Source organism: Idiotropiscis lumnitzeri, chromosome 3 (genome assembly GCF_059441095.1).
Source record: "Idiotropiscis lumnitzeri isolate Australia: NSW breed Sydney's pygmy pipehorse chromosome 3, RoL_Ilum_1.0, whole genome shotgun sequence".
Taxonomy (NCBI): domain Eukaryota; kingdom Metazoa; phylum Chordata; class Actinopteri; order Syngnathiformes; family Syngnathidae; genus Idiotropiscis; species Idiotropiscis lumnitzeri.
In genome coordinates, this window is record NC_142393.1 from 3,818,269 (window position 1) to 3,845,030 (window position 26,762).

The 26,762-nt window shown below is 44.0% G+C and overlaps 1 long non-coding RNA gene across 1 annotated transcript; it reads left to right on the plus strand.

The window, feature by feature from the left end:
* Nucleotides 1-15: 15 nt before the first annotated feature.
* Nucleotides 16-7,440, plus strand: LOC148339461 (uncharacterized). The gene is made up of 3 exons (XR_015842550.1): nt 16-164; nt 1,812-1,891; nt 7,309-7,440. It is a non-coding gene; the product is annotated as an uncharacterized LOC148339461 (long non-coding RNA).
* The last annotated feature ends 19,322 nt before the right edge of the window (nt 7,441-26,762 follow it).

Below are 26,762 nucleotides of genomic sequence, written 5' to 3' on the forward strand. Positions count from 1 at the left end.
GTTCCGACGCGCTTCAGACAAATATCGCTACATTAAAACTCAAATTTAAAACCCTGTCAAGCGTTTAAAAGCCTACTTTACTACTCTACAACAAAACAGGCAGATGAGAATTTTCCCAAGTTGATGCCCCTCAATCAAAGCTGGACTGGTTCCCCCGCTAAAAGGTATATGACATCGCTATGGAAGCCACTGTAACATTTTCCTTGTTTGAACAGTGACACGACACTTCGTCGTTTTATTTAAACTGTAAAGAAATATTCAAAAACATTTATTGCTAAAAAATGTGACATGAACATGATTTCAAAACAGTTTCCATGCAACTATTTTGGACTGAAGAGCAACATTTTAAATTGAACAGTTGGTGATGTGATTCTTTCTCGTACCACTAGGAGGAGCCTGTTTACCGCAAGTGGTTCCCGTACCAAACTTTAAGAATCAATGCTCTATTGAATTTCCAGTTGCGTTGGTATAAACCAGGGGTGCTCAAGTCCGGTCGTTAAGAGCCCCCATGCAGCCTGTTCTATGCCCATTCCAACACACCTGATTCAAATGATCTGGTCATTAGCAAGGTTTCCTAATCATTCGAATCAGGTGTGTTGCAGTAGTGATGCATCTAAAACAGAATCCGAATCATCTTCATTGGCCAAGTATGTAAAACAAGGATTTTGTCTCCGGCAGGCCGGATAGTGGATCTCGAGGACCCGACTTGGAAACGCCTTGTATAAACCAACCAAGAACCAATGTCAGTCGTCTATCATAACCGTTTAGTCGTCGCCAACCAGCAACAGAGCCCCAGTTGCTATGCGAGCGTTTTCCCATGTGTTGTTGTTGCAGTATTTATATCAGTGCCATCATTTTATCATGGATATACTACCAATGTCAAGTGACTCAACCATATATTTAGAATGTATACAGTACTAGAGCAGTCAGAGGACACCACTTGCTGCTCTTGATTGGATGTTATTTTTCCTGCCGTTTAATTTAGGTACTGACATTTTTTTTCCATTCAGGGGCAGGTCAGATTTAGTGACTTCAACACAGTCCTCCTTAGCCTACATTGAATGTGTCCGTTTTTGAGACTCTTCGGCAGGTTGAAATCTTCCCGTTCATCCATTATCTAAGCCGCTTCTCCTCACGAGGATCACAGGCATGCTGGGGCCCATCCCAGTTGTGTTCGGGCCGTAGGCAAGGAACACCCTGAACTGGTTTCCAGCCAATCGCAGGGCACACAAAGATGAACAAGCACCCACGCTCACACGCTCATAACTAGGGACAATTTAGAGTATTCAATCAACCTACCATGCATGTTTTTGGAATGTGGGAGGAAACTGGAGTACCCTACAGAAAACCCACGCAGACACGGGGAGAACATGCAAACTCCACACAGATAGAATCAAACCCTGCATCTTTGCCGCTGTGCCGCCTTTGTTTGTTCAATTGAACTCAAAGCTCGATGCAAGCCATGAGTTATTCTGTCGTAATCCTGACAGCTGTGACAGATATATTTGTAAGAATACATAACTTCTGGCAAATTGAGTGAAATTTGATAATTTTTCACAGCACCCCTGCTGATCTCATGTATGGCATTCCGGTTGGGATTCATTGTCCGAAAGTGTTTTCTTTTCAATTCAACGGCATTCGTGTGATTGTTCTCCGTTGAGTGAGTTTTTTTTTTCTGGATGTTCTCGCTTCCTCCCACAATCAATAAAACATGGATGGTAAGTTCATTGATGATTCTAAATCACCCCTGTAAATTGTTGTCTCTCTTGGTCAGCCGTGTGACTGCTGTGCTCTCCCACCCCCGTCTTTAGTAATGCCTTAGGACTGCCCTGCCAAAAGGAATGACGTACAGCCTGCTGCAAGAGTGCTTGAGGGGGAGAATGTCAATAAGGTAAGTTTATTATTTTTTTAAACACTCGCAGGTTAACAATATAAATATTTTAAAATATAGCAAAGCATTAAAACATAATAGGATTATCTAATTTTAATGTTCTGTGCCCAATAAAGTCGTGGTTAGCCAGTCTGCAGTCGAAGGTAGACGCTGCTTTTTTTAATGATGTTCCAATGCAATTTCATGTTTACTGTTGCACATTAAAATTGCACTTTACTATTTGTACTTTGGCACTGTAGACTGTTGATTTAATGTGAATGTGCACATTCACGCAGGTATTGTTCCAGTGTTCATTTGTGTGCATTGGCCCTTTAAAACAGTGGAGGGCAAACTTTTTGATTGGCGGGCCACAATGGGTTCTAAAATTTGACAGAGGGGCCGGGACCAGGAGCAGATGGATGGAGTGTTTTGGTCACCTCACCTCATCGGAGAAAAAAATATACATTTAATTTGAATTGAAAGTGAACAAAATCATTACAACAATATATATGTCTTTGAAAAACCACAGTAAACCATTAACAAGTTTTATTCATTTAATTTTTTTCAAGTTCGGCGGGCCAGATTGAAATGTTTCACGGGCCGCATGTGGCCCCCGGGCCGTAGTTTGCCCACACCTGCTTTAAAATAAGCAATAAAAATGAAAGAAAATAACCTACTTCCAGGGCAAGGCGTGTTGCAATGAAAACAATTTACAATGTTGCCACGTTCATGTCTAATTTCTGATTGCAAATATTTCAACAAAATGTTTCAACAGAAGAAGCATTCTTGTTGGTTTTCTTCATTAGACTCACTGTCATATTAACGTTTTTACATGCTGCCATTGTAAAAGTTTCTGAATGACAAAAAAAAAAGTTTTGTGTTAAAATTAATTTAAAAAATCTTTTTTTGGGGGTAGCAAGTGATATGTGCACAATACAATCCATATCCTAATTTAAAAGGCTTGATTATAGAATAATAGGGACTGGCTGATATTTCTCTTTGGATGTTTAAAAGTTGGCATAAGAAGTGACAAATATTGACACAGGTTGTAATTTCACCCTGACTGACAAGCAATTGCAGTTGAGCAAACCTGTTGTTCTAGTTCCCTTTTCCATCCTTGTCGCAGCAATGTGTCACCTCATCCACATGATGGCATTCAAATCCTTTCAGTTCAGCTGGCCTGAGCCTGGCGTGTGGATGAAAATCACCGAGATTAGCTACGATCTTCTTTGCTTTCTAATGCAAGGCCAGCGCATTCCAGCCGTGTGGTGCTTATTATGTACTATTTACAGCTCTTGCATTGGCAATACACTTGCCTCTCCCTGGTCATCAAGCCAGGCCATAAAATGTTCTCATTATCTCTGTCATTCGGCGTGTGGGGGCTGCCGCGGCAAAGTGGGTTCTAAACTGTGGCAGCTGGTCAAAATCCTGCGGGGGGAAAATGAGACTTCAGACCAATTTATGACCATCATCTCTATGTGCGAGGTCAACACAGCAGCTCCTCAAGCCGCACGTACAGATGTGAAACATACCTAGCGAGTGATTGAATATCCCAGCGGTGCAAACACTTCTGACCTAAACGCGCCGTCCTTTGCAATAAAACCCGCGTGGCAGGATACGGCACCGACAAAGGATTTAAAGTTTGGTGCTTTTCTATTCAAGGCGAGGCACGAATAGTAAGTGCAATAAATATTTGTCACGAAGCTGCCTTTACATCTATTGCTGTTCGTGGCAGACTTGATTAGACATTGATTTCCCTTAATCAAGACCATCAGCTATGTTAAGCTGCGGCATTTCAGGTTAGCCTGCATTCGTTCCTTAAATTGCAAAATTGTCCGCATGCTGTTCATGTGCTTTTTTTTTTTCCATTCGTCTCTCTCTATTGGTTGAATTTTGGACAGTTGGCAAAGCACCAAATGGCGTATTATCGCCACCAACTGCTATGGCGTGTGGATCCTGTTTTCACTCAATTTTTCTCATCGTGGAAGAGAGACCAAAAAGGAAGCAGTGTTGGCACATTTGCAAGCAAAACAAATACCGTATTTTCCAGACTATAAGCCGCTACTTTTTTCCAAGATTTTGAACCATGTGGCTGTTACAGCGGTGCAGCTTTTCTGTGGATTTTTCTTTCACCACTAGGGGCGCTCTATAGTTTAGAAAATACGCTAAATAAATCTAGATTTAGGCTTAAAGCCTGCTGCGGCTTGTATATCGTTTTTCTGTATTCCCAAAATGGAGTTACTGCGGCGTATATGCGGGTGCGCCTAATAGCCTGGAAAATACGGTAAAATTGACCATTCACCAATTTTCCACCTATCCATCCATTGCATATCCCAAATACAATCGAGGACGTCTTTGGGCGACAAGCGTTGTATATCCTGAGCTGGATACTAATCGATCGCCCTTGCTCAATTTTCTTTACTGGAAAGTGTGACGCAAATTCATGTTTTGACTCCTGTCTGCCGGCAAGCCTCAAACTTTGACCGACTCGTCATGCGCATTAATTAACAACCTCTTCATCGCATTTTCTATATCAACGCGGTCAGTGTGTGATTAAATTAGATTCCTCTTGCTGATGCTGCAAGAGAAAATCTGATTTTCAAGGCTACCCGAGTGCTACAGCAAGCTGTAAATCACGGCCCAAACGGCCGAGCCAATGATGTCAAAGACGCCCCCAAAAATGGCGTAGGAGGAGGATGGGAGTTTAATCTTAAGCATGTTGCGACCTGACTCCAATCTATTGCCCTTCCCCCTCTCCTTAAATCCAGCTGTCAAACCTCTTGGCTTAACACAAGCTCCTGAAACCCCATCGACAGAATGCCCCTGTGACACTTTGTATCCCTTCGACCGACTTGCGCTTTCACCCATTTTCTACTCCTCCTTATTCGTGTTTTTAATCACATGTTCCGAGTGCAAAAGTGATCCTCATTCGCGGCGTGGGCCGTTGCCATGATGCAATATTGAGAGTATTAATAACGTGACTGATACAAATGTCAACATTTAAAATGGTCTTAAATCCCGTAGCGTGCAAACTGGAAAATATCGTACCTACCCCCCAGGGGTGTCACTGGGTTTTATGGACGCAGGGGGCTTCGCATCCCGTAGATGTACAGGATGTGAACAAATCCAATTTGTGAGCACAACATGCAGCTATGCTTTGTAAAAGTTTAAAATCAGCATCTCACATCTGCAGTGATATTTCAGTCTGCGTTTATTTTTTTACTCAAGCTTGGTTAATTTGTGTCATTACCGGCAAATACGATAAAAAAAAAAATTGTACATGTTAGAGTGGATGGAAAACTGCATGCAACAAATGGTCACTGTCGTCACAAACTTAATCAAGCTCATCTTTTTCAATAAACACAAATTTTTAAAGAAATTAAAATTTTCCTTTTAGGAGTTAATAATGTAATTCGGCAACTCTGTTGATTTCTATATTGTGGCTGCGTGCGTAAGAAGCTAATCACATGACTCGGGCTGACAGCACAATTATAGAACTGTCCAGCCGAAAATTCTTTTAAAGTCACACGTTACATTTTGTGCCTAAATGGTTGAAGAAAAAAATGACTCAATTGTTTTAATTCAAAAACAAAATGATTATTAAAGTGGTAGTCTTGAAAATATCTGGGACAGGATCATTTGTTTTCATGTCTTGGCTCTCTCCACTTTCTAATAATCATCATCCGCCTCTCAGTTCAGAGGCGCAGGGTTCGATTCCCGGCTGCGGCCTTCCTGTGTGGAGTTTGCATGTTCTCCCCGTGCCTGCGTGGGTTTTCTCCGGGTACTCCTGGTTTCCTCCCACATTCCAGAGACTTGCTTGGTAGGTTAATTGAACACTCTAAATTATCCCTAGCTGTGAGTGTGAGTGTGAATGGCTGTTTGTCTAAGTGTGCCGTGTAATTGGCTGGCAACCCGTTCAGGGTGTCCCCCGCCAACTGCACGAAGACAGCTTGGATAAGCTCCAGCACACCCGCGACCCTTGAGAGGAGAAGCGGCTCAGATAAAGGATGGATGGAAAAAATAAAACGACATTAAAATGCAACCAAAAACTGAAGCCCGTCTAAAATATATTTAACGACGTCACTGCCTGACGCTCAATTGCAGCATTGAGATACGCGGCAAAGTCGAGAGTGTCGCTGAGGGCGAGATTTGACTCGTTTTAATAACACTGACCTTATATGCATGCTTTTTATCGCATGTTGAATTATCATGCTCACATATGAACACCTGGTGGGGGTTGCCATGGCTACAAGGCCCCACAGACACTTAAGCGTTCAAATACACACACACACACAGTGTATATAAAGACGGTTCTCAAATCTGACGACGCCAGTTTGTTGAAATGTCACGTTGTGGCCTGTGCCCGCCAGGCAGCAAAGTTATCCTAACATGGTGAGATTGTGCTGACCTGGACCTCTTGTTAATCCATGCTGGAGGCACTATGGTTTATTTGACCATTTCAATCAATCCGTCAAGGTGTCAACTCCTCCCACTTTTGCCTTTTTCAGTAATTCGTATATAATGACTATTAGCGAGTCAATGGACGTACGCTTGACTTATATTTGCTGCTTAGTTTAATTATTTGGTCTGCAGTAGTCGCTTTTGCAAAAAGAATATTTCAAGAGATCTTTTACCAATCAAGGCTCAATAAAAATGTATTTGCAATGCTGTTCTATTGTTCACAGACTCGACTGTATTCAATGACAGAAGGCAAATAACAAATGTCTGTACACAATATTTGTAAAGCGGTGATTGTTGATGCTTTAACTGTCTTGACTGCGGCAATTAATTATTTTAAGCGGTTCAAATTCATGTTTGCAATTTTTGAAGATGTCAATCAATTAGTGTCATTTTTCTCAAATCCTCGTAAGGATAAGTAGCATGGATCATGGATGGAAGGATTGTCAAAATGGATTATTGTTGTTTGGTCCACACTGATTGAAAATTCAGTCATTGATAGTGTCGTGGGTGACTCGCTCGACTTCGGTGCGGAGGATCAGTGCTGCAGATGATAATTAATAACGGGTAAATGGTTTACAAGTCCAAGTTTTTACATCAACTCTGCATTGGTATCTCAACATCAGACTTGACTTGGCGTTTTGGCTCGTTGTTTGTTCAAGCGAGAGAGCGTAATACATCCTAGACAGAATTTCTTTGACCGTTTAAATCTGGCTGGGCATCCACGGCAATCACGGCCTGTCATGTTTGCCCATACTGCCACCCACCCGCATTGACGCACGTCCAACCCTTTTTTTCCATGACGACCGCCAGGAACATTGTGTTTCTGTCGTCAAAATTCGAGTCCAAACTGATGAGAATTTACAAGGGCCTTGGTGTACCACAAAAACAAAGTCAGTCAACTCGGAACGAACACTTTCACTGTGAGTGTGGACAGCGACTCTGGAGTCATTTTCCTTGGCATGCTTTCTTTCTTGTAGTGCGACCACAACCATTGTGATGTTACCGTACCCTCCATCCTCACTCATCCCACGCCTGCTCTCGCGGTTCAAAGGTTGCCATGGTTACTAGCATCCCAGTGGAACACAAACCTCTCTACCCCGAGGCTACAGGAGCAAGCAGGCCTGGCAGGTGGGGAGAATAAGCTGACCTTTGAGTCGCCAAGGTCTTCCGCATGCAGAGGAGTGGGGTTAAAGCAACACAGCTGCCTTGGGTTGGAAAGGCGGCCGCGACACCTTCTCACATCCAAGCGGGTGCCAGCTGAGAGAGATTGTCACGTTCTCATCCTCGGGTCTTGAACGTTTCTCAGATAAAGCCTCGATTGTGTCGGATCTTTGCGTCTATCGCGACCACGTTCTCGAGAAACCATTGGACAGGAATGAAGGTGCATTTGTCATGCAAATATCTGCATATGCACCAGGCTCGTCTGGAATTCCATCGGTTTTATATTATTTAATACCGTCATTTGATGCTCTGTGAATTCTAATTTGTTACCTTGAGTTTCTTTCCCAGAAAATCACATGATGATTTTAAAGGCTCATTTCGAATATAGATTTTTTTTTTTTTTTTTTTCAAGAAATGCAATATTTTTAAAATACAATAACAGTCCTTGTTGAGTCCTCCTTTCTGTATCTTCTGGATGGCAGTGGCGGGCCGTGCATTTCACATTTAGGCCTTTGGTGAAGTCCAACTTTAATAAATGCCCGTCATTGTGGGTTCAAAAAGTAAGAATATTTTTCAGATTTTCAAATGGTCGCCGGGTAAGACTGTCTGGCCTGGCCCTGACCTGCCACAAGTGATTATCAAATCACAGGACAAGTTCGCACCTTCAACGTGAGGCCTGCGAGAAGGCTTACTGTAACCAACCCGTGATCTCATTAGCTATCACAACTGCATTATCAACACAGATGCCCGCAGAGAAGAATCTGAAGCCTCTGAGGAAAAAAAAACGTCCTGCTGGGATTGTGAAATCTCCCTGACAACACAAGATGGCTGAATTCTGATTGGATTAAAATTCACCTAAAAATACAACATAATAGGATATGAATGTGAATAATAAAATTATATAATTATTATCTTGGGAATTATCATAATTTCTTGATGCCCGCAGAGAAGGCCGTGACCGCCCACCACTGCTAGATGGTAGTAAATAATTAAAAAAAAAAAAATCCCGTCTTCACCTAGCGGTGTTGAATGGCGCCCTCCGCCTCCTTCTGCCGTTGCTTTTCTTCGAGTGACGTAAGTTTGAAGACTTTCCGTCACTAATCCATGTGGTTAGGTGAGCTCCGCTTGCCTGATGGTTTGTGCTCTAGTGAGGGCAGAGGGAGATTTTTGCTGCCAAATGTAATACACACGCAGTGATGTCACCCACTTACCACCCAGTGATTTCATTAATAGCCATGGAAAAATCTGGCCAAAAGCGCTACACTCAACCGAGGAGGAGGTGGTGGAATTTAAACACGATCCAAACACGTACCACTTGAGGTAATCTGGGGCTAAAGCTCTTTGTGGGTCCCAAGAGTGGACATTCAAAGACAACGGTGAACGGAAGTGCTTTTTAATGCATATTGGAAATGTAAAAAAAAAAAATGTTTTTCTCAGCAGCGGGGACACTTGCAGGAAACGTGCGTTTGCATGCCTGTATTGGCGACATTTGGGAGGAGATAGGTTATTTACTGCTCGGCCCTGGCGACCTGTCCGTCCTCACGTCCGGCCCCAGCAGATTAAGATGCAGCTGCCGGCGGCTGCCATAGGAGCCTGAGATTGATGGGGAACACTGGGGCCGCAGAGGCCTCGCAGAATTCTGAACAGAGCCCGACTGTAGCCAGCAGTCAGCCACTCCCCCAATCCTCCCTTGTCACCTTTTTTTTTTTTTTTTTTCAACTTTTCTTTATCACGCTGTTGCTCACGCTGGCACTTCTCTTCCTCTGTCGCCTGACACTTTTCTGCATCCCAGTTTGCTGCCTCTGTGTCACTCCATCACCTCCTCGTGCCCCCTAAACAGCCTCTGAGCCCCCTTAAGTCACTGTCAGAAGCATTAGCCAATTTGGATATTTGGATGTCAAGAAGCTGCGTGTGTGTGCGTGTGTGTGTGTGGGGTGCAACCGTTTGCGGGAATATGCTCTCAATAAATAAATTCTGTGGTTACGAGGGTTGCAGGAGCGCTACCAGAGATGGATGCCTACCCAAGTGTTTACCCACCGCAGCTTCCAAGCTGTCTGCACAGATGCAGGAATTTAAAGGATGTGGAAAAAAAATATCCCACTATGTCAACATAGTTTCTCCAATATAATTTTGGTGATATTGATGTTGCATGATGGAAAAGGAGTATGATGAAGTGTGTGTGCGTGTGTGTGTGTGTGCGTGTAGATGGGCAAGAGTGTGCAGAACAAACTGCACTGGCAGGGCTTTTTTTTTTTTTTTTTTTTTTTTTTTTTTTTTTTTTTTTTTTTTTTGTCGTCAGCGTCCCATGGGCAGAAGACGCATGAGTCAGCGACCAGTAGGATTTATAGCCAATTGATTAAATTAGCATTTGTTCTGCTACGAGGGCAGCAACCTGTCAGTAAGCATAACCCGAAACAAACATACACACTGCATGCAAGCCAAGTGTGTGCGTGTTGAGCAGCCGTTGAAGCAGGGGTCTAAAGAGCAAAAAATGAAACCGCAGACAATTAGCAATTATGTCCGAAAAGTCAACATGATTAACGTCAGCATCGCCGGGATTCAAACACATGAGCAAATCCACACCTGCACACTGCGAAGCCGCCATTCTTATGCATATGAAAAGGGGGTCGTCTGCACCAGCCTTGCTGACAAGCCTTTTTATGACATTCATCAAAGCCATCTGCCATTTTCCGCTCAATTAATTTGTTATGGGAAGAGGGATCAATTAAGTGTGCACTGTAATGGCTTTATATCCTTGTTTCCTTTTTATAGCCCAATATTTTCTGTTCTCCACTCTGGCATGAAAAGGCGAAATCAATATCCCTGGCTATTTTCCTCTCCTGTGGACTAATTTGTTTTTGCCACTCTCTTCCTGGCATGATAAACAGACTGCAACGAGGGTGAATGAGTGAGTGGGATGGCTGAACATGATCCAACTAAAAGATCACATCTGGATTTCACAAGTTCCTCACTTAATGACTTCATAACGTCAGGAGGGATTGACCTCTGGCCTGTTATCATCCCCCGGTGGTGGTTTCGACAAGGGTTGCTGTGATAAGCACAATGGCCAGCAAAAAGACGGCGACAGGTGAGGCGGCGTCGGCTCACAGCAGCCATTAGCAGGAGTGTCACGGGCCTCGCTCACCTCGACCCCCGGCGACTCCCCCGTTAAGCCTGCTGATGGGCTTGATGATATGATGAAGTGGGTGTGTTTAAGTGCGTGCCCGTGCGTGACTTGGGAGCACGCTCGGGTGCTGTCATTACTCCCGCAGCGGGCCTGGTGACATTGCCATATTGATTTTGACATCATTCGCTTGGGATGTGCTTTAGCGGCTGGCTCTTAAACCAGAGCCACCAAAGTGTCACTTTGTTTGTGGAAGCAGACCCGAAGGGCCACTGAGGTCAAGGAAGTAATCCCCTGACAGGCTTTTTTTTTTCATCCAAATCCATCCAAAGGACCCACTAAAAAGAGAACATGGTTGGAATTAACGCCAATTTCAAGTCAAGAGACTCACTGTACGGGGCGGTTTTCCACCAGAATGGCATTTACGATGGTACAAGTCACACTGCTCTGTGTTGAATTAGTGCATATTTTTTGTGTTCATGGCAACAGAATAACAAATCTTGTTTTTTACTTGTGATAAACAGCACTGATCAAGAAGAATGGTTTTATTCTGCTGTAATGTTTATACAGCTCACGGTTATTGCCAAGTGTTAAATAAACGAGAGATTTGGCTTTTTTGTTATAAACGTTAGCTTAATAAGCATTATGATAGTTATGAGTTACCTGTTAAAAAGTAATGTAATCCAAGCACCATAATATTATTATACTACTTCATAGTAGTATTTAAAAAAAAAAAAAAAAAAAAAATATCCACATGACCCTCCGTGTATTGTAGCTCCTGAAAATGGAAAAAGTGTATGAAAGCAACCGTGGCAGTTAGCGGGTGCTAAAACTAACTGCGCACACACACACCTCTAATTGGGCTTATGAGACGATAATATGTAATGTCATACGCAAACTTTTTTAAATTGCCAATGTCCAATTTAGCAGCCTATAGTGTTACCATAATGATTTAAAATACCATAGTCAAGTTTCGCTGAAGAGCCTCTAGCTGTGTGGCGGGCTAGCTTGCTAGCTAGCTAGCACGCGGCTCTTCCTGTAGAGCAGTCTAGACGGCTTTGACAGCTCACAATTTTCTCTGTAGATGTTATTTAAAAAGAATAAGTCCTCCGTTCAATAGGGTCCAAGTAGTCCCACCACGTACGGTTGGCCCCATGTCGATTTTATAATGGCTGCTTTTGTGAAACCCAACATGGCCTGTTTCCAACATCACTTTCATTTCTCCTGTTGGCCTTTTCTTTTCAACATAACTTGCGAGCTAACATGAAGATGGCTCAAGTGTCAGAGATGATCAACCGGCTTGCTCATGATATCTTGGCTATGACCGTGCTTCGCTTGCTAGCTTGAGAGCGGCCAAGGGTCCAAGTCAACAACTGGTTTCTCATTGTTTTGAAGCTGCTGGAAAATAATGCCCCTTTTTACAAAGCAACTGTTTTTTTTCCCTGTAAATGTTCCGGAATACAATTTTTTTTCCTTACACAATTATGTAATGCAGTTACATTTTATATATATATATATATATATATATATATATATATATATAATTTTACTCCCCCCTAGCCTGATCGCAAAACAAAATAAACTTCACCACCTTCCTGCAGCCTTTTGTGACTCATTTGTTGTTTTCATTTTGCCACATCAATTTACAGCCGTTACCGTGTTGACGCGCCGGAGTTGAACTGAATTCATTTCCAGCTGCTCAGACCTTTTGAGCTGGAACCTTCTGCTATGTTATCTAATTCCAACAAGAGCCTTTCTGCTACTGTGGGGTAATCCGCCGAACATGCTGTCATCGCTTTTTAACAGTCCACAGCGGTGCATGACACTCCCCGCCCTGTGCAGCGCACTGTGAAAACAGACCTCACTAAAGCTCCCCCCTGAGTGACAGAAGACAATTCTGATGTAAACTGATGACATTCACATTAAACCATGTGTAAGAGTTGCGAGAGAGAGCGAGAGCGGACTGCTCCCAGCTCAGTGCATGCGTCTTGCTGCCCGTGCTGCAATTCATCACTTGATGGATGATGACCCTTTTAATTTGGCCAAACGGGGGCTGTGCTGATCGCTAATGTCACAGTCATTTCATTTGTATTGGAAGTGACTCCATTCAGCCGGAACTTGAAGTGAAGAAATCAATGCACATCCTTAAGTTTTTCTATTGATGGCTCAATGCAAGTATGTATGAATACAGAAAGGTGGCGGAATAGTGAATCAGTGGCCATGATGGCTCCTAACGGCACGGGGGTAGGATGCAAGCACATTTAGTGTGGCTGAGACCTGGAATGCTTAGTAAAAAAAAAAAAAAATCACACTTGTACGGTCTATTAAATAACCATACGTCATTGCAGCATTGATTTACATTACGCTGGCCTCATTGCATTTGCATCCCGAGCCGAAGGGTCACTGGCTGTTGCCAGTTTGAACAACCTCCTGTAAATGAATTGCCTTCTCCATTAAAACACGCCATTAAAAAGGGGGAGCGTGTGACGACTACGTCAGATTAAAAGATATGGAACATGGTTAATTTCACGCATTTTAACGCGATTAAGATCCTTGAGAGACACTGCGGCAGGTCCTGCTACAATTGGAAAACAACTCGCAATCATCATAATCAAGGCGGCGTGAGAGGAGTCGGATTTGGCCGCCGTTCAGGAGAGACACATTAAAAGTCCATCGATCTTTCTGTAATTGTTTCATCAATTCTTTTAAAAATTAAACATTGACCTCCAACCCTCCCCCTGTTTCTAATCTCGCAGCATGTAATGACTTGAATATCAAACGAACGTTCATGAATGTGAGGAAAAAGACAGAAAGCTCGAAACAGGACTTTGGATAAACTAGTTGCTCCGATCTCGCCTTTTATTTATTATTTTTTTTTTACTTTTTAAGGACAAAAACCTATTGAGATATTTGGAGCACTTTACTACATCAGCGTGTTGCTTTCTTGCAAGAAACACACACACACGCGGAGTATGTGGCCGGGATTTGTTGCTCATTGGAAAGAAGGGAAAAAAAAAATCACTTCAGTTCCCGCCACTTTAATGCAGCAAATTGAAAATACTATTTTCTAGGGCTCCTGTCAGTCATGTGCCCCCTAGAATAGTGTTCTCTCCCTTACCACACCATTCTGATTATTTCTCTTCAAATCCCTAAAACCTGCTGACTGTTAAAAAAAAAAAAAAAGAAACGCATCAATGTGAAAGCTTGCTTCTTGATCTTTCTCTTCCTGTTTGGTCAGGATGGAAGGTCATCACTCAGACTGATATCCTCCCCTGTCGCCTCACCTCTGGCTTACCCGTCGCCCCTTCCTGGAAAGTGGAAACCCCCTTACTCTGGCACCAGGCCTGTAATCCAATTAAAAGCACATTAAGGGCAAATGAATAGCGGCAGATTTAATTAGCTGCTGACGAAGCCCGGCTCTCTGTCAGCCGGGCGGATGGTCGGTGGGCGGGATGCTCGCAGGGCCGCGTCGCCTCTGACCCGTCCGTGTCAACGGGGTGGCGGACGACTGAGAATGCACTTTGCGAATTAAGTCTGACATCAGTCCAGCCGACGGAAACAAAAGAGGGTCGTCCGTGAGTTTGCAAAATCCGTTTTGCTTTCAAAATTTATACTTGCGGTTGGAAAGAGTTTCGTGAACGAGTTGTTTCCCGTGATGGACAGCATGACGAATTGTATTGTTCCACAGAATAAGAATTCTTTTCGCCACGCCGGATGTGACTATGACTATCTCTTCTGCAGTCTGCTGGCTGTCTAAACTTCTTGGGTATCATTTTTGGAGTGCTTAATTTCAACCAGTTCGTTTGCAATTCAACGTTCCACAATATCCCAATAGCATGAACGATAAAACAAAACGCACACCTCTGAATGTTGCAGACTTGATCATTTAGTGTGTATTACAAATGAATGCAGGCTCAAAGTCAGAAAAAAAAAGAAAAATTATAATAAAAAAAAAAAGAAAAATATTTTTACTTTTTTCTATTGCCTTTTTTTAAATCTTCAAGGAAGTACATACATAAATGAATAAATAAATGAAATTAAATAAATAGATAAATCATTAAATCAATCAAAAAATCGATCAATCAATAAATAATTAAATGACAAAGACTTGTCGCCTCTTCATGTGCCTTGGCCTTAGTTATACTTATTCGCAGTTATTGACCACCTTATTAAATTAAACACTCTCAAATTCTATGATTTAGTCAAATTGAAAACAGTACAAATAATGTGTAACGCATCCAATAACCAACTTTACCACACTATTCAGGACATTCTCGAAAAAAATTAAAATAATAAAAGTAAAGAGTACCACAGGACCTGTTGGAAATCAAAGAATGTTGCAGTTATTACCTAAGGAGCACAAGTGACGATAAAAAAAAATCATAGATGAGAACTAACATGAAGCAAATGTATGTCTCTGTTCGTGGCGTTTATTTCTGGAATAATTCTGACAATGAATTGAAAAGGGGCGAATCACTTGCGGTGTTTAAAAACATGGTGTTACAAAGTTATATAAATCAAGCATAAACATGAATAATAAATACATCTGTTTAATTAACATGTTAATCTGGTATTGCAAGTATTTGTTCTATTTTGGGATCCTTCTTTGCTTATTAATTAACCTACCAGTGTAACAATTTGATCTAAGATAAATATTGTACTTATCTTTCTACTCCCTTTGAACATGTGAACCGGGTTGATCTACGACATCTACCGATGAGTTTCTTTTCTTTCATTTAATTCTGCTTTTATCTTTGAATGTGTTTTCAAAAAAATCAAATCATCCTTATCAGCCTCACAGAAAAATGTTGCAGACAAATCTGTACTCTGCCATTTCTATGTGGCGTTTATATTCGTTACACTGCGCTTGCTCTGCTCCTGCTTCAGACCACATTCGAAAACATCCGTTCGTTTCACTGAAGTCTCGTTATTGTGTCGGTCCTGTGATTAACTTGAGATCTGACCAAAATGGATCCTGTCTCCAAATCTCACCCCACGGTAACAGCGGTAGGCTCCCTGTGACCCTGAAAAAAAAAGCCCCGTAGAAAATAGCTAAATAGTTTCAATGCCCTCAAATGTTAGAGTCCATCCTTGCTGAGAAAGTGAAAATATTTGGACGCAAGCGGAACATGTCTTATTGTATTTGTGCTTTTTGTCTTCTGTCCCTTTTCCGATGCTGCATGCATCCTTTCCCGCTTTCAAGTGCCGTGTCAGCAATGCAGTGTAACCCACTGTGACATTTGCATCATGCCGGTGTTTCTGTGCACGTGTGTGTGCGTGTGTGTGTGTGTGTGTTCAGTTCCTGAAGAAGAGCAGCCCCCAGCAGGTCTCAGGTGAGGTGCGTGGATTCCACATTCTCATGCACGTGTTTATGTGTTGGCAACTTCTGTGTTCATACGTCCACTTATTGTATTTGCGCATGTATGTGTGTGTAGGTGTGCGTGCGTGTGTAGGTGTGTGTGTGTGTAATGAGATCCAGGTCCCTGCCTCTCCATTTCTCTGCAGCTCATAAAAATATAGAGTGCCCTCCAGATCCCTTTATAGAGAGAGTTGAGACCGCGGCGAAATCTAGGACAGGCTCCATTGATTTGGAGGCTGCTGTATTACTCGCCATCACCGCCAAGGCAATATGAGAAGCCTTTTTTTGTAAATCACACAAGCCCAGAGGGACAAAAAAGGAGGCGCAAAGAGAGAGAGAGGAGAAGGGAGGGATAGTTGGGAAAACGATCCCTGTGTTGTTTCCTCTTCTGCCATCATTGTGTCATGCGCTCGACTTTGTCACACCGAAAAATAACAGAACATTTGTGTGGCGCGTCACGGTAATTTGAGCAGTCCGCCGCTCTTGGCATCGCAATTCAATATTGCCATTTCTGCTTTGTCATTAGAAGTATGACTGTGTGCATGGAGACCTTACTGCAAATTCTGCACCAGTCTGGACTTCATCCAGCACCCTTGATTGAAAAGTAGACAAGTTTTTTTTTTCTTTTTTGAGCATCTCTGGATCCCAGATCTCAGAAAACTGGTGGAGTGTTCCGGACCCAGGCCAGGTACCGACCTTGTCTGTCTGCCTTAATAAGATAAGCTCCTGTCATTGTATCGCCTCACTAGCCCCGCCCCCCCAATAAAATATTCATGGAGCACAGCCGCCTCTTAAGTAAACTGGCCAATTTGTTGCGGAAAACGTGCATTAAGATTGGCTGGGACGATATGCCACGGCCCCCCTGGGGCCAAGCCAGACTCGGGCTGCCATTATGGCTCTCGAGTCCCTATTGTTGGCAGCCGTCGGAGCAGAGCCGAGCTGAGCAGAGAGGGACGGGGGAGCAGCATGTGGGCTGTCTGTCGGTAATGGGTGTGTACCAAGGGTGGGCAAGGCAGAAAAGCAGGAAGCAGTGGAAGATAAAGCAGCTCACAAGAGGCTGCCTTTCAAGCACTCGCATGTTGATGGTGAGTTAAGGTGGGGGGGGGGGTCAATAAAGGCGGGGTCATGTTTGAATGACAATGGACACAAAATGGTGAGGGGCTGGGAAGCATTAAGGCTGCACACATGACTACATCATATAACGACAACGACAAACAAAAGAGAGCATGCGCACGTAGCGTCTCAAAAGAATAGATTTCAAGGATGACTTCTTATCTCCCCGAGGATTGTGGCTGACAAATCACTAAGGCACATTTTCTTTGTTGTCACACAAGTTGTGTGGCAGTGAAAGACAAAACTTTTCATTCCCTGCAGGGCCTCCGATGGAAATGAGCTGAAAAAACTGGCTGCAGAAAAAACATGGAAAATCGAAGTGGTTGAAGCTCGTAAAACCATCCATCCAGCATCTTCCAAGGTCGGGTCGCGGGGGCAGCATCTTAAGCAGCGAAGGCCAGACTTCCCTCTCCCCAGCCACTTCATCCAACTCCTCCGAGTGATCCCCAAGCATTCCCAGGTCAACCTGGGGACGCAATCTCTTGCACGTGTTCTGGGTCATCCCTGAAGTCACCTCTCAGTGAAACCTCCGATCGGGTTCTGATTGGGGGCCATTCTACCGATCCACATCCTTCGAGGTCTCGCTGCCGTTGCCCACTTGAGCACTGAAGTCCCCCAACCGCAGATTTGTCAGTACCCCCCCCCCCCCCCCCCCCCACACAAGAACTGGGAACTCTGAACTGCTGTGGGTGCAGAGGCACCAACAACTGTCAGAACCTGTCCCACCACCTGAAGGCAGTGGGAGGCTACCGTCTCATCCACTGGTTTGAACCCAACGTACAGGCACGGACGGAGCCAGGGGACAAATAGTATTCCCACAGATACTCCGTGGCACTCATTGTGGTCAACTCCAGAGTGGAATAGAGTCCTACTCCTCCCACGAGGATAGGTACCAGAACCCAAGCCATCTGTCGAGGTGGGCCTGACTTAATTAGTCAGAACTCCTCACCCTCGGACACCAACTCGGCTCCTTCCCTGCCAGAGATGTGACATTCAACATCGCTCGAACCAGTTTATGGAGCCAAGAAGTAGACAAGTTCTCCACCTTTGGCCGCCATCCAGCTGTGGCCCCTCCCACCGATATTAAGCCCATGGGTGGTGGTTGCCTCTTAAGTCTTGTCTGGTCCCTCACCTCGGACCTGTTTGTCATGGTTGACCCGCCAGGGGCAAAAAAGCCTCAGACAATTTAGCTCAGAGGATTATTTGGACGCACAGACCCCTCCACTCGGATAAGGTGACCGCTCATGAAGGGGGTCCTCATAAAACCACAACTCGTAAAACTGTTGTGTGAATTGTTGAGGGTTCCTTTAGCAGGCGGCGGATGGTGGGGGGAGAGGGGCGGGGGCCATAATCCTCAAAAGCCCTGCGAACAGTGCAATGCCGCTTCCGCAAAAGACTGGCGGACGTTTAGAGAGTGATCGAGATGCTAGGTAAGACCCGACAGCCTGCTCATCATCTGGTGCCAGAGAACTTATTATTATATTATTATATTATTTTCACTTGTCATTTAGAGAAATGCTATCGACAGAAAAAAGGTAATGCTGAGATTCACATCACTTAAAAAAACTACAAAATCATTCAGTGTGCAGTTGATATCATAAAAAAAAGTCTCATTGGTACCTTGCAAAATAATGACAAGTAACACATTATAACAGTGTTTCACAATTATTTTCTGTTATGCCCCCCCCTTGCAAGAAGTAAAGAATTTGCACCCCCACACCACCACCCACTCTCCATCGCAACTATAAATAATCGCATTTTCATTCCAAAACAAACCTACACCGTAGAGTTAATACTTGCTGCACACAATGTGCAAGGAGAGCGCCACTGCCAACTACTGGTGTGGAGATGCAATTACACTTCACTGTAGTACAGCGGAAAAAAAGCAATTAATTCACTTAACTTCTCCCCTCATATGTTGACTGCAATTAGAGGAGCCTTGCAATTGGCCCGACTTTATCATGTCATTATGATGTCATCTGTTTCCATACACCACCACAAGGACACATTCCCGTGAATTAGCACGCAACTTTCTGCGTCACACCTGCTTTTTACTAATTCAATTGATGGTGTTTGAGCCCAAGTATATTTGCACTTCAATGTGCGTGCAGCTGAATAAGATTGTTTGCAGCCTGTGGGTGTGTGTGGGCCGGGCTTGTGACCGACCAAGAGGTCGTTCCCTTTGACAGTGGACAGGTTTTTAGCGAGAGCGGAAATCCAATTAGGCACACCGCAGCAGTTGCGATGGCATTTAACAAATGACTGGCCTTGGCCTCTCTTTGGTGACTGGTCACAATGAACGGTGTGTGTGTGTGTCGAGACACACAAACGATAACACACTGTGCTCCTTCTAAGTTATTGTCTTGTACTGTCCCATGTCTCCTATACATCTTGAAAGAATTACACTTCCATTTGCACCCGTGATGAAGACATTAGTCAACATACACCGGAACAACCAATCATTGTTTCTTTTATCCGCCATCATGTGTTTATGCATTCACACACACGCACACACACCCCCACCTGAAATGTGTGCATTATTGCAAGCCAGGGAGAAAAAAAAATCAATGAAAAGCAATATTCCTATTGGATTTAGTTTATGTTATTGACCTTTTCTCTGGTTTCTAGCTGGTGACGCAGCGGTGAGTAGATCACCCTCTGACCTCTCCTGAAGGTCACAGGATTAGGAACACTTTTTTTTTGGCTATATATCAATTTTGCCATATTTTTTCACAACTGCTCCTTTCATATTATTAGGAACTCTACATGTGTCTGCGGAAAAACCTACAAAACCCTCACTTGTCGCCGTTCAGATTTTCTCGTTCCTTTCTCCTGAAGAGCAGAGCATTTCGGTGATGATCTGTAACACGGAAACTCCGAGCCTGCTCTAATAGCAGAGTGTGTCTACGGGACGCATTTCTGCACCCAATGTCACAAAAGTGACTCAGTGTTCGCACAGCGAGCGTGTCTGGGGAGATAATGAGTTCCCAGAGGCGAGAGAAGCATTGACTCAATGTGGCTGCACAAGTGTGGCTTTTCCTCGAATAGTAGCGCCAGTTAAGTCTTTCAACCTCCAACTTCAAATTCTCACTCCAGCCGAGCCCCCGCAGGATTGGGCTGTAATGAGAAATGCGTCTGCTCCACGTCCGGCCGCTTGTCTCTTCCTCATTCTCGCCTCTCCGCAGTTGACAGCGCAGACAGCAGATCACTCCCAAGAGAATAATCTCTAAAACATGATCCATCATGTTGACGGAGGCGCGCAGGAGTCTTGAAAAGAAGACAATATCATGTACAACACTGATAGACCCCTTAAGCACTTTTTTTCCCCCTCTTGACGCTCACAGATCAGGTGCGGAGGGCGGGTGCGGCACGGCTGCGCCGCTTTGGGTGTGGTCACCCGAACGATTGTAAGTTCAGCAGGATACGGAAGGTTTGCGTTCAAGGCCAGCCTTCCAATCGATATTTATCGGACACCCGCTGGAACAAAAGCCTTTCGGCTAACGACGGCGTAAACGCTGCGGCGCAAGTCAAAAGGCAATTGTTGGCAGTAAGTCACAATTGCTGTATATGTCCTTGTAAACATAAAAGCACACGAAACTACGGCATGCGCAGGCGAGCTATACGAGCCAGGACGGACGGAACGGCCGCGCTGGGATATCGCGAGTGCAGATTAAAAAAAAGGAGGATGATATTGCTGTTATAACTTTAATTTTTATAGTTTCCCTCCCTGTATCCCACTTAATAGAGTGCCATAAATTTCATGTCAGAGCACCTAGCTTGCTCTGATCGGCGCCATCGTATGCAGAAAGAGCCATAAAGGGACAATTTGGGCACACCTGAACAAGCTGGCGCCCCACCATCTTGTTTCCAAATGTTTTCTGTGATTAAGAAATTCCCAGCAGTCCAATTTAGTACCAAGAGTCGTCTTGTAGGATGCTGGCTGCGGCAAGGACGTTTAGGTACATTTGAGTGTTTTATTACACCTTAATAACCAGTCTGCATGCAGTTGTATCCGCACCAATGTCAGGAAGCGGGGCGGGAGAAAGTGTTGAAGTGTGTGACAACTTTGTAAGCAATGATGAGAGACGGCTGCTTTTGAGTGCACCAAGGCCGCCGTGCTTGAATTTATGATAGGAGTCATTTTATCCGAGTTTGCCGTTTCTAGTAAGTTCCTTATGTGCCGAGCGACGCGACATATTGGAGGACGAATTTATTACCAAAAGTGACTCAAGGAAAATCTGCCATTTAAAAGGACGTACAGTACTATGAAAAATGTACTTTTTATTGTTTTTATACCGATTAGTTGGGTCTCTGGAGCGGCTACGCTCCCACCAAGTGTGAAATTAACCAAGTAATAGTTAAATAAGGCATTGGTGGCTTCAGGCAAGGAAAGCAAAAGTTGCATTATGCTAAATGTTTTCATTGTAGTGGAGGTTGCTGTTTTTTTTAAATTTATTTTATTTTTTTTGCACACTTTGGGTTTGAAGCAAGCAGACAAACCCGGCTAATAAGTTGCCAATGTAGCCAAAAGCAGATATTTGGCTTTTGTTTTGTCAGGTCATATGCAAGCCTCCTTTAGCCTGATCATCACTTTGACTGAGTGACATATAAATTGAGCAGTCAGAGTCCACAATATTCAGACAGAGCAATAGCTCCTCCAGCCGATGCCAATTCCAGTTCCTGAACGGCATGCACCTCTAACACCTCTTCAGATCGACTCAAGACCTCAAGCGCAATGTCATGAGCTGGGTTTTTATTTATTTTGTTTTGCTTCATGTTGTGTCAGTTTTCTTGTGTTCAATGTTCAAGTGTAAAATAGCCACAAAAAAACTAAAGTTGGCCAAAATGCTGTTCATTCATATTTCATTCTGGTTGTGAATTAGTTTATCAGTGCATCCCACTTATTTTCTGTTACGCCCCCCTAGCAAGAAGCGAGGATATGCTGCAGAGCACTGTGCATCTGGGAACGGACAACGGTGGCGTGCGCATCTGCCGACGGGTGACAAGTGTAGTAAAAAGTGAGTTGTTGTTTCTCGCTGTTTTGCCAGCAGGTGATGATGATGTAACTGTTCCTGCTCACACTGAGCCGCAAAGACGCAGAGAAAAACGTCATTGGCAAAGGTTCCTCGATCTTGCGCCGGCGCCAACAGCTTGACCTCTCGGTTACATCCCAAAGTGAATTCTTAAAATTCTACTTCACCGTATTTTTGAGTTGATAATATGAGCTAAGGGAGTGATGTGTGACTGCTGGAAAAGGCAGTTCACATACCGTATTTTTTTATTTTATTTTATTTTTTTTTTAATTATTTTTTTTTAGAAGGCTGTTGTTAGTAAATCTTCAGATTTCAACACATCTTCATAACTTGAAGAAGGATACCCTAAGGGCACTCTTTTTTTTTTTTTTGCTGGTATACTGTAGCCTGGTGACGCAGATTGAGTTGTCTGGATTTTATTTTTATTTGGAAAGAACCAAAAACTGCAGCGGACTGGAGAAAGTGAACTGCACACTCGTCTTGCACTAGATGCATCCTTCAAATACTCTCCTCTGGCCCAACATCCAAAAATCAAGAAATTATGATCATTTATGATAAGTTAATTGCATTATATATAAAAGGAGGGAAAAGTGTTCATCCAATAGTGCTGACGCGTGTGTCTGTATTATTTCTCCAGCCATGTTTTCATAAACGATGATATTATGAGGTTTATTAATTTAAGTCGGACTTCATCGAAGGCCTACGTGTGAACTGCACGGCCCGCCACTGTCTTTTTTTTTTTCCCAGTAGACAGTTCAGCTTCAAGCTCAAGACGAAGAGCCAGCTTTCATGATCATCGAACTTTACTCGCTTAGACTCCAAACACGTGACGCTAAGTTGACAATTTGCATGATTGTGCACTTGTTGATCAGCGTAATATTTTTCTGCTTTGACAACTTTTGAGCACTCAGAATCACATCCCTTCTTCCCTTCAATGTAAGCATCTGCTGGATGAAAGGTGACGCACCCCCCCTACCAGCCTACACCTCCTTTTTCACTTGCCAAGCATCAAAAATACAGATGCAGTCTCTGGAAACACACAAAAGGGAGTTAAGAATGGCAAAGATGTTCCCTCATCTATATGCACGACGCACTTTGCATATATGCCACATTGAGGGCAGGATTCTACCGATGAGGACGTATTGCGAGATAGGGCGCATGTATGCCCAATGGTGAAGTATTATATGCTGAAAAAAAACAGCTCTTCTATGTGCAGATCATGAAGGAGCAATTGAACTGGTTTTGCTAATTAGAGGAGGAGGCGGGACTTTTTTTTGTTGTTTTCATGCAGAGCATCAAACAGTAAAGAATAATAATCCTTCATGTCGTGCAGTTTGAATAATGCAACATATTTGAGTAAAACGCCATGGCAACCATGAGGTTATATCAATGGGAAGACGGAGACAAACTCACAACGTCATCGATTCATTTCTGTCGTCTTTCGAATATTTCAGACTAGCAGTCCGTCACACTGGCCGACTTGTTGTTTGCCCAACAACTACTAAACCATAAAATCGATACTTTTGACTCAAAGAGGCACTTGACCATAACAGTGGAGTGCGCATTTGATGAATGTGCCAGTCAAGGGGGGGTCGTGAATCACCAACGTGAGACTATGTAGGTTGTGCTCAGTTGAGCGAGCACAGAAAAACGTCGTCGTCTGTTTTGCGTTCACTTCAAATGACGAACAAAATCCTGGCGGTCAGATTGCTTTCACTTCCACCTGGGCTGATCCGGTACGTTACGGCTTCTCTCTGTGGTTCCGTCATATGATGATGACGAGATGACGAACAAAAAGCGCTTTGTTTGCCCCCCTTCATCCCACTTGGATGAAGCGAGTGCCGTAAAGTCTGACGTTGTTGATTCTCCCTGCCGTCAAAATGAAAGACTCATTGACTGCCTGACACAAAAGGAATTTTTGAGGTTTGTGGCAAATGTTGAAAGGTGCCGCTCGCTCCGAATTTGCCACTTGGCAGTGACGGAGCGGCTGTCTGATCGCGTGACGTGCTCGTCTGCACATGCACATTGTGAAGCGCGCAAGTGCACAAACATCTACCTCCCGAGGCTCGTTAGCGCATGTTTGCCTGTGTCTCTTTTCAACTCACTCCCACGGCTTCTTTGGTTCTGCCTGTCTTGACAGGAAGTATTGGCAAACAGGTGGAGGAGTCAAGCGTTGCTTCTCGACTGGAGCGCAACTGAATTCCAAGTCCAGGATATAGTTCAGCATCAGCCTAATCTTTGTCTACTTTTTGCCAAATCTATCGATGTCACTGAAATAGCGTATCTATACATCCACCCTGACGCTAACCCTAAACCTGACCGACTAACCTAAACCCCAAACATAACCCTAACCCGCCACATGCCGAGCTGGTGAGTGTGGAGTTTGTTGGGCCGAATATGCTTTCCTGTACTTGCCTCCCTTCCGTCTGCCTTCGTACTCAACTTGAGGCTGTAGCTGTAGCTGTGTATTAGATTGTGTTGGAATTCCCTGCTAATTTATATTACTGTTATTTATATATATATAAACTATATAAAAAACTATATAAAAAAAGGTTTTTTTCATTTTTATTTTTTGTTTTATATATTTATATACATATATATATATATATATATATAATATATCGAGAAGCCTCGATGTATTTCCATTCGTAGAGGCGACACTTCAGAACCAAGCCGCCAATTTGCACTTGTCAATTAGCGGTCCTCACAATTCTCCTGTCATCAATTTACTGTGTCTCATTCCTTGTTGTTGCCTTACATTTTGTTGTGACTGCTCTAACCTGCACTCCGCCGAGCTCAACGGCATATCCCCTCTCTCTGGTGGAAACGTGGCTTTATTTAACTTAACTAAATTAGCTGGAGAAACGTGTGATCCGGAGCAGAGAAAACGGAACAGGGGGTCCAATGCAAGAACAAAGGGGAAGACGAGGAGGTGAAATTGCACTCTTCACTGCTCTGCGCCTCGTGCCCTCTTCTCTGCACATAAGAGTGATGAGGTGTTGATTGCCTGTGGGCACAAGTGGTTTCTCCAAACACTCTAAAAGTGGCCCATCCTCTGATTAGACTTGAGTGTTATAACGGCAAATAGGCCTCAACACTCAACCATACATTATGGCACTGAGACAGACCTGCAGGCAAGATGCTTTCATTAAAGGCCCACACAGACCTAAAGGATGAAAAAAAAAATGGTGAGCCGCCAGCTGCTGGAAACCAAACACTTTGTTGGATTACTGCAGGCTCCTCGGATGTAGGCATCCCCCAACAATGTATTAAAAAAATAAAACACACTCCGTGGAGCGTTTTCCCACTCATGTGATGTGTTCGCGGCTGAAAGATTTTGCGAGACGAGAGGGTACGATGATGAGAGTGCATGTTGACATCCAAACGAGAGGAAGATGGATATTTGCACCCGCACCGTAAGTAAATGGTACGATTATATGGCGATATGCGCACACACACACACACACACAGCCCGGACAGATGAAAGCAAGCACACACTCACATAAGCTATCTCTACGTAATGGTGCTCAAACATCCCTCCATCCATTGTCTAACATGCTCATCCTCACGAAGGTCACGAAAGTGCTGGAGCCTATCCCAGCTGTCTTCGGGCAGTGGGCGGTGTACACCCTGAACTGGTTGTCAGCCAATCGCACGCACACAAAGACAAACAACCATCTGCGGTCATGAACATAGCTCGGGTTAATTTACAGTGTACAACAAGCCAACCATGCATGTTTTTGGAATGTTGGAGGAAACTGGAATACCCGAAGAAAAGCCACGTCTGGACATATTATTTTTTTCTCTTTGTCAATGCAATTTTGGCGGCGGAAACTGGAATACCCGAAGAAAAGCCACGTCTGGACATATTATTTTTTTTCTCTTTGTCAATGCAATTTTGGCGGCACGGTGGGCGACTGGTTAGCAGGATGGCCTCACAGTGCAGAGGTCATGGTTCGATTCCGGCTCCGGCCTTCCAGGGTGGAGTTTGCATGTTCTCCCCGTGCATGCGCGGCTTTTCTCCGGGTACCCCGGTTTCGTCCCACATTCCAAAAACATGCATGGCAGGTTGATTGGACACTCTAAATTGTCCCTAGCTGTGAGTGTGAGAACGGAAGGTCGTTTTTCTTTGTGCGTCCTACGATTGGCTGGGAACCGGTTCAGGGTGTCCCCTGCCTACTGCCCGAAAATAGCTGGGATAGGCTCCAGCATCCTCCGCGACCCTCGTGAGGAGACGCGGTACTGACAATGGATGGATGTCAATGCAATTCCTTGAATGTGTCTTAATGCGGGGGGTTGAGGGGGTTGAGGGGGTCAGAACCCAACAAAATTGGCACACCATAACAAAAGTGGAAGGCCGTCTGAATGTTTTCTTAAATGCACTGCATGATCCAGAAACAACCACGCAATACATTGCCCTCACTCAAGCAGGGGCACCGACAGAACGGTCTATAAGTATCAAGCTGCTGAGGAAATTAGCCGCTCCACCGACTGGAGAATGGAGAAATCATTGTGGAGTCTGGTATGCCCCTGTGCACCTTTGTAATTGTGTTTCTAATAAATGTGGCTGCCATGTAGGAGACTTAACACCTTTCTGACTTCCAGTCCTCCGACCACCACTCTCGTGGAACCTCCTCTCAA